Genomic DNA, 11,814 nt, shown 5'->3' on the forward strand with positions numbered 1-11,814 from the left:
CTGGGAATGGATAGGATGAGATGAGGGAACAGGGGATGGAAGCATCCAGGGCAGGAGGTGGGGTGGGATGGGATGAGGGGAACAGGGCATGAGAGCCTCCAGGACAGGAGATGGAATAGGGTGGGATAAGGTGGGGTGGGATAGGATAGGGTTTGGGAGTGGGAGAGGGGAGAGGAGCCCCTGGGGAATGGATAGGTGGGATGGGGGAAGAGAGAGTGGAAGCCCCCAGGACAAGAGGTGGGATAGAGATAGGGATAGGGTGGAGAGCAGGGTATGGGATAGGGGAGCAAGAGAGAAGAGCCCCCGGGGAGTGGATGGGATGGGAGGAACAGGGGATGGGAGCCTATGGGCAGGAGGTGGGATAGAGATAGGATAGGGAGCAGAGCATGGGATAGAAAAGCAAGGGAGAGGAGCCCCTGGGGAATGCATAGGATGGGATGGGAGGAACAGTTGATGGGAGCCCCCAGGGGCTGAGACTCCCCAGGGCAGGGAATGGGATTGGGAGGCATGAGGGAAGCAGGGGATGGAGAAGCCCCTAGGGAACGGGATGCAGTGGGATGCGGTTGGGGGAACAGGGCAGAGGAGCCCCCCGGGGATGGGAGAGAGGGGCAGGGGATGGGAGACCCTCCCCACCCCCCCCACCCCACCCCCCCCCCGGCCGGAAGGAAGTGGGATGAGGGAAGAACGGGATGGGAGCCCCAGGGCAGGAGGTGAGTTGGAGTGGGATGGGGGAGCAGGTGATGGGAGCCCCAAGGCAAGAGATGGGGTGAGATGGGATAAGGTGGGATGGGATGGGGAAGCCTGTTCTGGGAGCCCCAAAGGCAGGAAGTGGGATGGAATGGGCTGGGTTGAGGGGAGCACCCCTGGGGTGGAACAGGGGGAGCAGGGGATAGGATACCTCAGGGCAGGGGCTTTGCCCCGAGGGTGTTCGGGTGTCTGAGGCACAGGGCTGGTGTGTGGCAACCTGTGGCCAGGCTGTGGCTACCACAGCCCCCGGCCCAGGCAGCACTGGTTCCCCATTGATGACCTGATCAGGTAACGACAGCAGTGGGTGCAGGGAGGGGGTCGGTGAATTCCGTGTTGGGGACATGTTTGGAATTGGGAATAGCGATTCAGAGTGTAGCCTTTTTGCATAGGGATGTGTATTTTCTAGTAGCAAGGACAGTACTCCAGTGACGGGAGTAGCTTACAGACATCAGTGAGAGACGTTTGTAGGCAAAGCTCACAGTTCAGTGTGCTGGAGGTTTGGCATCTGAAGCCCACAGAGCTCAGACCTGGAGAAAGGCTTGTATGCCAGAGGGCTCAGTGACTTCTCCAGTTGTAGCGATTGGATTAATAAAACCCATCACTGCATGTACTAATCATGTCTGGAGTCTCCTCTCCAGGTATTCTCTTAGCTCTGTGGTTGTGTCATGGCTCTCGGAGGTGAGGTGCTGCAGCCTAAGTGCTAAAAATGCTTCCCCCCCACCAGTGCCTGCTGAGCCATGCGTGGGACCTGCCGAGCCCCAACCGTTCCTTCTAAGGGCATGAAGGTTACCCCAATCACAGCGCCCACTGTGCTACTCAGAACCATCATTGTAGGGCTCTCTCCGGTGAAAGAAGAGGAGAGCGCGTGGTCAGACTTCTGTGCATCTTGAGACACTCTAGTAAGTAAAGTATAACTATTCCTTCTTGATTAACTGTCCATAGTGATCCAGTTCTTGCTGGCAACCAGCAGAACCCCCTTGAAGGACAAGTCTGTAAGATTTGTCTATTAGTGATGAATCACTTTGTTAAACAGGAGATCACACCCACATACCCTGGAAAGAGGTGATGGGTGAGTACGTAGAGCAACCTCCAGACAGTGGATATGGAAACCTGACTTCGGAGAAGCATAAAATGGTTTGGGTTGGAAGGGAACTCAAAGCCCATCCAGTTCCACCCCCTGCTGTGAGCAGGGACACCACCTACTGGATCCAGTTGCTCAAACAGCCATCCAACCTGGCCTTGAACACCTCCAGGGATGGGGCAACCACCACTGCTCTGGGCAACCTGGGCCAGGGCCTCCCCACCCTCACAGCAAAGCGTTTCTTCCTAAGATCTCATCTCAACCTCCTCTCTTTCAGCTTAAATAATTTCTAGTGCAGTACAAGTCCTGTAATAAAGAGGCTGTTCCTGCAGTAGGTTAACCTCTTCCTCTTCTACAAACGGGGGAGGAAGCATGCCAGAAGGTGGTACACGTGCAAGTTGATCTTTTGATCTGCAAAGTCTTCACTCTGAGCAGGGAAGGCAACTCTACTGGGTGTGCTGGGAATGCTCTTGGGTCACAGATCGAGTACAGGTGTTTGCCCCTGTGAGGTGGTGAGGCTGGAAGTGGTCAAGTGTGTTCCTCACACCTGCAGGCTCTGAGTCACTTTGCACCTCTTCCCCCTCATTAGTGCTCACCGGATCCACCCTGTGCTGCTCTTCAGAGCATGTTGTGGCTGGAGATGAGTCAGAAGGACAGCCAAGAGCTCAGGACTAGAACTAAGTACCTGCCCGTTAGCTCTAGGTGTTTGAAACCAAACAGGAAGAGACTGGCTGTCGGCAGAGCTGAGGGCAGCGACACAGCTCGCCTTGGAGTGGCTTCAGCGACCTGGGATGTCGTTACAGGTATCTGCCTTTACCAGTTTAACTTGGGGCTGTCCCTGGTTGCTCTGCTTGGCTTTCCTTTCTTTTTTTTTTTAGTTATAGAAGAAGAATGAAATTTTAATGCTTGCCAATATCCTTTTGAAAAGGAAATAACCTTTTACTTTATCATCGTATTTTCTAAACTTTTTAACTCTATCTCTCTTCAAACTTAGCTCTAATGTCTGGAATAATTCCCTCTCCCAAAAGACAAGACAGGCGCTGCAAGGAGGAGCCCAGTTCCCAATGGAGCGCGCTACCATGTAGATGTCACCCACACGCTTCTCTTCCTACGTCAGGTCTTCTGAGGTTAGAGCGTCGCTGACTGACGCCTCCAAATACCCTAGAAATATCTTCCTTTTTTTTTTTTTATCATGAACTAATTCAGCAGTCTTGAGTGTCAAAAAACTGCCAGCCTAAAGTTCTCCTGATGGAGTGGACTTGCCTGGCTGACCCAAGAGAGGGATGCGGACAAATGACTTGTACCAGTTAGGAGCTATTTTCGGCCGTGTGGCCTTTCGATTGCATTAATGCTAACTCTGTTAATTTGCTTTGGAAAGTGCTTTGGAAAGGAAACCTGTAGGGTAACCTCTGATTTGCCTTTTGTACTGTTCATTTGTGTTTCTTTCACCATGAATCTTGCTTTCATTTGTGCTGTGGTTCAGAAGGACCTTGTTTGTGCAGGTCTGAACTCTGCAGCAGGGTCAGACGTTGTCTCACCTGGACAGACGAACTTGTGCTCTTTAATGACGTTGTCCAAGTGAGTCCTTTTGGCTTGGAGGGAGAGGGTGCCTTTCTGAGTACTGTTGTTGAACAATATAAATAGCAATCAGGCTATGCTCTGCTAATTTATTCTGGATGCAAATTAATCCACGGAGGTGGCTTAAAGTGGCCACATTAGGGCTGAACTAGTGATGTGCCACCACCCAGGTGAGATCCAGCTCCTATGTACTATCCAGCACTCCTCACCTGGAGCCCTGTGTTCAGTTCTGGAGTCCTCAGCACAGGAGGGACATGGAGCTGTTGGAGCGAGTCCAGAGGAGGCCACAGAGATGATCCAAGGGCTGGAGCACCTCCTGTATGAGGACAGGCTGAGAGCTGGGGTTGTTCAGCCTGGAGAAGAGAAGGCTCTGGGGAGATGATGCTCATAGTCATATGATTTAATTTTAGGTAGCCCTGCCAGGAGCAGGAGTTGGACTCGATGATCCTTATGGGTCCCTTCCAACTCAAGTGATTCTATGTGCTCACTGCCATGCTTGGGCAAAAGAGGGGAGTTAGGATGATATAATTATGGGGAGAGAAAGAAGGCAGCAGCCTTCAATAAATTTAGCTGAATCTAACATGAAAGTGGAGGAGAACCTTGATAATGCCTAGAAATGGGGCTACACTTTATGACAAAGGAGATCTCTGCTAACAGAAGGAACAATTTGCCCCCTTTCAAGTTGTGCCATTTCCTGCCTTTGATCTCTGCCTCCCTCACATGCCTTGGCTAATTCGGTTTCTATGCCAATGCCAGAAATAGTTCATTTTCTGCTAAATTAGTGAGCTAAGCTGGTTCACCGAGAGTCTGGACGGACCCTGTATGAAGCCCTGGAAATCAGTGTCCTGGTGCACGGTGTCAGTGAGCTTACAGAGCAGCTCAGTGACTGCGCATGCAGTTCAGCTCAGGTGACAGGCAATAACTTTTTAAGCTGTTTTAACTTAATTACTTCAATCCACGTGACCATACTAGGGCAAAACCCATAATTCCCGAGAGATCTTTTGCTGTATCGAAACCTATATTTTATGAGAAGCGCCACTAGAATTTTTAAAGATCCAGCTTGCTTATTATATTATTTTTATTGCATTAAAAGAAATCAGCAATGACTTAATATTTAGCATTTGTCAAATTACAGTCATCCACAGCAGCACTCAGAAAACTGGCGCTTGAAGGGTCACAAAGATGATCCAAGGGCTGGAGCACGGCCTGTATAAGGAGAGGCTGGGAGAGTTGGGGTTGTTCAGCCTGGGGAAGAGAAGGCTTTGTGGAGACCTTAAAGCTGCTACCAGAGCTGAAAGGGGCTCCAGGAAAGCTGGGGAGGGGCTCTGGATCAGGGAGTGCAGGGAGAGGATGAGGGGGAACGGTTTTCAGCTGAAAGAGGGGAGATTGAGATGCAATCTTAGGGAGAAATGTTTTGCTGTGAGGGTGGGGAGGCCCTGGCCCAGGTTGCCCAGAGCAGTGGTGGCTGCCCCATCCCTGGAGGTGTTCAAGGCCAGGTTGGATGGGGCTTGGAGCCCCTGATCCAGTGGGAGGTGTTCCTGCCCATGGCAGGGGGTGGGACTGGATGGGCTTTGAGGCTCCTTCCAACCCAAACCTTTCTGTGATTCTATGAAGGACCGTGCTGGTGGGGATGGTGCTGTGGTTGGGTCGCAGGTTTGGGCTCCAACCCCGGGCTGCACAGACTCTGCGCTATGAGCAGAGCGAGTGTGATGTTTCATCCCTTGCAGCACGCGAAACCTTTTTTGGCCTCAGACTAGAAGGGATTTAATATTCAGCTGGTCTCTGTATCCGTTGGGTCCCTCATTGGCATGTTCCAGGGCCTGATTCAGCTGGGATTGCTGCGGGGTGTGTGCTCGTGTGTGTGTGCGTGTGTGTTTGCATGTGTGCGTTATGCACGTGTGTGTGCTATGTGAGTGTGCCTGTGCGTGAGCGCACATGTGCACGGGTGAGTGTGTTTGTGCGTGTGTGCATGCACATGTGGGTGCGTATATGTGCATGCGTGTGTGCTGTTGTACGCATGCGCGTGAAGTGTGTGTGCACTTGTGTGCACGTATGTGTACGTTTGTCTGAGAGGGTGTATATCCGCGTGTGTATGCGTGTGTGTGCGCGCTCAAGTGTGCCTGTGTGTGGGTGCCTGTGTGAATGCCTCTGTGTGTGCATTCCTGTACACGTGTGTGTGCATGTGCATGCTCTTGAGTGTGTATGTGTGTGTGTGCACGTGTGCACGCACATGCGTTCGTGCATGCGTGTCAGCGTGTGTACGCACGCAAGCCTGTGGATGCTTATGTGCTTGTGCGTGCACTCATGCACGTGCCTGTCTGTGCGCGTATGTGTACGCATGTGTGCGTGTTCGCATGTGTGCGTGCATGTAGAAGGGTGTATGCTCATGCATGCGCTCACGCTCTTGTGTTCGTGTGTGCATGTGCGTGAGTGTGTGTGCTGGTGTGTGCATGTGTGTGCCTGCACGTGTCTGTGCATGTGCGTTTGCATGAGCGCATGTTTGTGTGTGCTTGTGTGCACGTGCGTGCACTTGTGTGCACGTGGGTGTGCTCGTGTGTGTGCCCGTGCATGCATCTGTGTGTGTCCACATGTGTGCGTGTTTGTGGATGTGCTGTGTGTACACGTGTCTGTGTGTGCGCGTTTGTGCTTGTTTTTGCACGTGGGTGTGCATGGGTTCATGCATGTGTGCGTGTACACTCATGAGTGCGTGTGCGTGCATGTGCACACGTTTGTGTGCACATTCATGTGCGCACACATGTGCATGTGTGCATGCGTGTGTGCGTGTGTGTGTCGGGGACGGGAGCATCCCAGCTGTGCCCTTTTCTTGACTCTCACTACAGACCCTTGGGGGGAGGGATCTGAAGCAATCCCACTGCTGGGAAAGTGCTGAGGTTGTGCTGGGAAAGTGTTGAGGACTGCCCAGAAACAGCCCAATCCCTTTCCCTTCCAATCCTCTTACCATTTGGGAAGCCAGGTGATTTTTTCCCAGTCTGAATTAGTTTTCTTCGTTTCCAAGCCAGCTTCAGCCGTGGGGGTATTCTGTGTGTTTCTGTTACCCTTTTGCCTGGAATAACTGATTAAGCACGTGTTTGGATCTGAATATCCAGGCACAGGCAGACCCTGGTGCTGGCAACTGGAAACTTGGGATGGAGAACTGTGTTAAATTTTAAAAGAAAGTCATTAACTCCCAAGCCAACTGGCTGAACGGGCGGTTTGCTGGGGATGCTGGTAGAAATGCAGGTTAAAGTCCATCCCCAGGGGTCTGAATGTTAATAGGGAAGAGCTGGTACCTCACTTTGGGAGTTGGGAGAGAAAGCGGCCGTTGCAAGTTCCAGCACCACCAGCTCTTTCTGGCATAGAATTAGAATCATGGAGTGGTTTGGGTTGGAAGGGACCTCAAAGCCCATCCAGTTCTATCCCTCTGCCATGGGCAGGAACACCTCCCACTGGATCCGGTTGCTCCAAGCCCCATCCAGCCTGGCCTTGAACACCTCCAGGGATGGGGCAGCCACCACTGCTCTGGGTAATCTGGGCCAGGGCCTCCCCACCCTCACAGCAAAACATTTCTTCCTAAGATCTCATCTGAATCTCCCATCTTTCAGCTCAAAAAAATTCCCCTCGTCCTTTCCTTGCACTCCCTGATCAAGACCCCCTCCTCAGCTTTCCTGGAGCCCCTTTCAGTCCTGGAAGCTGCTCTAAGTTCTCCTTGGAGCCTTCTCTTTTCCAGACTGAACAGCCCCGACTTTCTCAGCCTGTCCTCCTATGGGAAGTGCTCCAGCCCTTGGAGCCTCTTGTGCTTATCCTTGTGGTCTCTTCTGGATTTGCTCCAACAGCTCCATGTCCTTTCTGTGCTTAGGACTCCAGAGCTGAACGCAGGACTCCAGGTGAGGTCTTGCCAGAGCAGAGCAGAAGGGCCCATCTGGGCTGATTAATTTGTAACTTCTTAGCACGCAGCTCTGCTCCCTTGGCACATCTATATACTGTTTTTTTCCCCCCCTTCTTTACAGTAGTGCCAGCATCAAAGGCTCACAGCAGCTAACCGCTTGCAGGACACTGGTTCTCAGACGTTGCTGGAGTGAGTGTCAGTCCCACCTGGGAGCCATGGAGCAGCCGAGGCTCACATGTGAGTGCTTGGATGATTTCTTCATTTTGTCTGTGATGCTGCTCTGTCTCGTGGGTGAACAATGAATTATGACCATGCAAACACCTGGTTATCACCACTGAACCAGATCCTGGTGCTTGGAGGAGACAAGGCACTGTATCTCCCTTGCAGGATTGTGTTTATTGGTGGTAGACCTTGGGGCTGTCTGAACGGCACAGGATTAGGTCTGCTGGGTTTGAGAGTTAGGAGTGGTTTTTGCAGCCGGTCAGCCTCAAGCTCTTTAGGAGGAGAGCGTGGAGGACTTCTGTGAATCCAACAGAGACTCTTCTTTACCTTTCCCTATTCACTTTCTTGTTTCATATGACCCAGTCTAATGGGATTCTTTTGTGCAAACTTGCGTGCTTTATAGAGACTGAGTTCTGTTACTGTCCTGTTTGTCTTTTCTTTCGCCTCTTAAAAGCATTTTGCAATAAGGGCGAGGAGAGGAGAAGCTTTGTGTGAGCCTGGGGAGCTCCTAGGAGACAGTGGCTGTGCTGGGGAGAGCGGCAGGCTTGGCAGCGCTGGAGAGGAACAACGCAAGCCATGGTCTTGGTGCTATTGTGGGGATGTGCAGTGCAGGAGGGAAGGACACAGGCTGGTACACAGTCTGCTTGTGTTAAGTTCAGGATACCTGGGACCACAGAGTGGATCATTCACTTGTTCCTGCAGTAGATCTGCTTGGTGTTGTGTCCTCGCAGTCGAGATGCATTGTGCTGGTCGGTGATGGCATGGCAGGGGGTTTAGAGCTGGATGATCTTTAAGGTTCCTTCCAATCCCAAACCATTCCGTGATTCTGTGGCAGCTGGGGATACTGTGCACTGAGATGTGCAATCCCAGACTATTTTTTTTCAGTAAACTTTCTCGGATAAAGCTTTAATTTTGATGGGCTGCAGATGGAGATCACTGGGAATGGCAGTAAATGGGTTCAGCTGAACAAACCGAGGGGAAGAGTTTTTGATAAGCCTGAAGGAAGAAACATCTTGCAGTGCCTTAGAAATTATGCTGTATCCCTGAGCAATGCCCATCCCACTCATGTGCTGGTTCCCAGTTTTCCAGGAGAGCGCTTTGACACCATTTACTTACTGAGGTATCCACAGGGCTTTTGGGGGGTGTGATGGGGGCTGTATGTGTGTTGGGGGCAATGTCAGAGTCCTCCTTCAACCCTCCTGTCCAGGAGGTGACAGCAGCACTGGCTGTCACCCAAGGCAGTTCTGGGGACCTCCATCTGTGATCTTGCTGTTGGATACAGCTGTAAGAGAAGGATTAAGAGCCTCTGTGAGCTATCTCTGCAGACCCCAGAGCTGGGATGATGAAGGGTCCCCAAACCCTCCCTGTGGAGAGGAAGGGAGAGTTCTTGTCTGTGATACAAACATGTGACTTGGTTCCTCTCCTAGGTCCCTCACCAGTCCTCCATGTGAGGATGGGGATGAAGAACAGGGGATGAAACTGAGGACAGGGGTGGATTTGTCCCCTGTCCAGCTCTATGGACAACTCTTTGCTGTGTCCAGCACTCTCTGGCACCTGTGCGGACATGGCTGGGATGTGGTGGAGAGCGTGACACCTCCAGTTCCAGCTCGTTACAGTTTGGATGAGCTCTAATGTTGGTGAGCTCTGCTGGAGCTGAAGGCGTCACTGCTGGGAAAAGTCAGACCTGGACTGCTGGCTGCGCCTGTGTTTACGAGGAGAGCAGAGAGCAGCCTTGGGAATGTGTTTCTAAATGCCAGTGTGTGGTTATCTCTTTGGGCAGCTGGGGCAGGGACCTGCAAGATGTCATGGCATAGGCTGGGAGCTTGGCCAGGTCTCTTTGCTTCCTCTCTGGGGCTCTGTGTTCCCCTGCTTGTGTTTCTGGGTTTTGTCAACTCCATTAATCCCTACTTCACACAAAGTGGCTGTGCCAGCGTGGGAAGTCAATTGTTTGTTATGAGCAGAGATGCTTTTATCACAGAGCCCCAAGAGCTGGAGCAGCCTTTCCCCTCCTTCCACCGCATTCCACCAGACCTTGCTTCAAGTGCCTGTTGGAGAGGCAGGAGCCAACAGCACCGGCTGTCCGTGAGTTCCTGGGTCTTGAAGGACTCTGGAGGCTGCAGGGTGGCACTGGGAGCTTTTGGGGCCACCAGCAGCCAAAAGAGTTTAGCTGATGGCCAAGGCTTGCAGGGTCTTGACCGATGTCACTATGCTGCATCTTCTGCTTCTTTCCCACGGCTCCGATATTGTCAGCCTTGCTGGGGAATGGGGATCCATCCTCCCCCTGTCCTCAAATCCAGCAGTACTGTGGGAAAAGACAGATGTGTTGGAGCTGCTGAGGAACCAGAGGTTGTGGGAGCTGCTGGTGCTCTGGCTGTGCTGTCCCACAGCATTTCTGGCTTATCAAAATGTCCTGCACTGCTTGTGTGTCCTCTGCATTGTAACTGGGGCAGCAAAGACCACTACGATGCTAAACAAACAAGCAGAAATTAAAGAATAAATCACATCTTTGTTAGGACCACCCCTGTACTCTACCCTGAACTCTGTGTCCCTGCAGATAGAGACAGTGGGAGGTGAGGGGGACAGAGCTGGAGCCCCCCTGGGCTCCCAGACATCGCTGCCAAGAGCTGAAGCTGCAGGAAGGCTGTTCAGCTGTGCTGACAGGTCTTGCCCGTGGTTGTACCTGGTGCCTCTTCCCAGGGTGCAAGAGGCTCCAGCAATGCAGCATCCATATGGATGGATCTCCCTGGACAGGAAGGTGACTCTGGTAGCCTGAGTGGACTCGGCTCTGGGCGTTTTTTGCTCGGCAGATTGCTGAGCTGCCTATCATACTGCTCGCTTCTGAGCTCGCGCTTTACTGCATGGAGAAGGGACAAGGAGGCACCTGGCCCCTTTCCTGACAGCAGAAAGTCCTGATAGACCTTCACAGGCTCTGAATCTTGGGAGGAAAATCGAACAGAGTGCCACTAGCTGTCTGCTTGTCTGGGTGCCTCTCAAGGCCCCTGTGGGTTGCCAAGGTTAGGGCCAAGCACTGCGGCGGGCGGGCAGCCCAAACAGAGCCAGGCTCTTTGTCTGGAGGCCTTTGGAGGCTGCTGGGTCTTTATTTGTCTTTCTTCCCCGGACGCCCAAAAGAGCTGTGATTTATAGCAGTGGTACAATAGGTGTCTGTTGGCAGTGATGGATGGGGCTGTCTGGAGAGCATCCCTCCTTCCTCCCCTCCCTTGTGTCCCCTCTGTTGCATTTCCTTCAGTTCCAGGTAGTTTTGCTGGTGTAAATCCAGATGAACCAAGCCAGTATCCCTAACAGACTTTGAGAGAAAAGGCAGCTTTCCTAGGGAGCAAAAGCCTTTCTGGATATCCTTCCTCCCCCTTTGGCTGGGGGAGGTAAAGATGCAGCTGAGGGGATGTGTTGGGGTACGTGAAGGCATCAAGCAGTGTGTGCTTGGTGTCGTACGTCCTGGTACGTGCTGCCACGTCACGGGGCTGAGCAGGTCCTGGAGGGCTCAGTCTTGCATCAAAATCACAGGTCAGACTCTTTTTGCTTTTATGGCTGAGGGGTGTGTGGGATGGCTCTGTCATGGGACGAGGGATGTTGCTCTGCCCCACAGCCCTTATGGGGAAGTCAACCTGGGACTCCGTGGCCTGGGCTGTACCTTGGGGTCTTGTGATGGTGTCTGCGTAAGAGTAACGTAAGAAACTTGTGCTGCACTAATCCTGCGCTGCTCGTCTCTGGAAGAAGCGTGTGCAGATGTTTCTCGCCCTGAGGAGTTACCTTGCCTTGCGGGTTCCTCTTCCGTGCTATGCCTGGGAGATATCTCTCCACCAAGGCTCCCATTTCTGGGTCTGTGCATTTCTCAGCATGGAATCCCGTGGCAGGTTCTGGGGTGGCAATGTGATGGCTGTGAGCGAGGAGGGGCAGAGTGGGGCTGGTGTGCCATCTGCAGGGTGCTGGCCACAAGGAAACCTTCTGATGCCTCCTTGTGCACTGCCTCCCTGCTACTCTGAGCTGGAGCACTTTGGGCAGTTGTGGGCTGGGAGCTGGATCTGAACCAGAGCTTGGTGAGACTGTCCTGAACACCCGACAGTGGCAGGGCAGCATCTCTGATGTCCTGGAGAGCTGCTTACAGTCTAACGAAGCCGAGACAGGGCTGCTTGTCTGTTTTGAATGTAATAAAATACAACAGTGCTGAACAGAGTCTCTGGGATGCGTTTGTTGTGTGGCATGTGAAGGGCCAAGGCTGCAGCTGAGATGTGTGTCAGGGATGACACAGGTTGTGTTATGCTGTGACACTGGCTCTGCCATC

General features: G+C 52.5%; 1 long non-coding RNA gene across 1 annotated transcript; it reads left to right on the top strand.

The window, feature by feature from the left end:
• Positions 1 to 809: 809 nt before the first annotated feature.
• LOC128854068 (uncharacterized) lies at positions 810 to 7,498 on the top strand. The gene is made up of 4 exons (XR_008452960.1): positions 810 to 1,035; positions 1,472 to 1,646; positions 2,418 to 2,631; positions 7,414 to 7,498. It is a non-coding gene; the product is annotated as an uncharacterized LOC128854068 (long non-coding RNA).
• Positions 7,499 to 11,814: the final 4,316 nt, after the last annotated feature.

This window comes from Cuculus canorus, chromosome 19, assembly GCF_017976375.1.
Source record: "Cuculus canorus isolate bCucCan1 chromosome 19, bCucCan1.pri, whole genome shotgun sequence".
Classification (NCBI taxonomy): domain Eukaryota; kingdom Metazoa; phylum Chordata; class Aves; order Cuculiformes; family Cuculidae; genus Cuculus; species Cuculus canorus.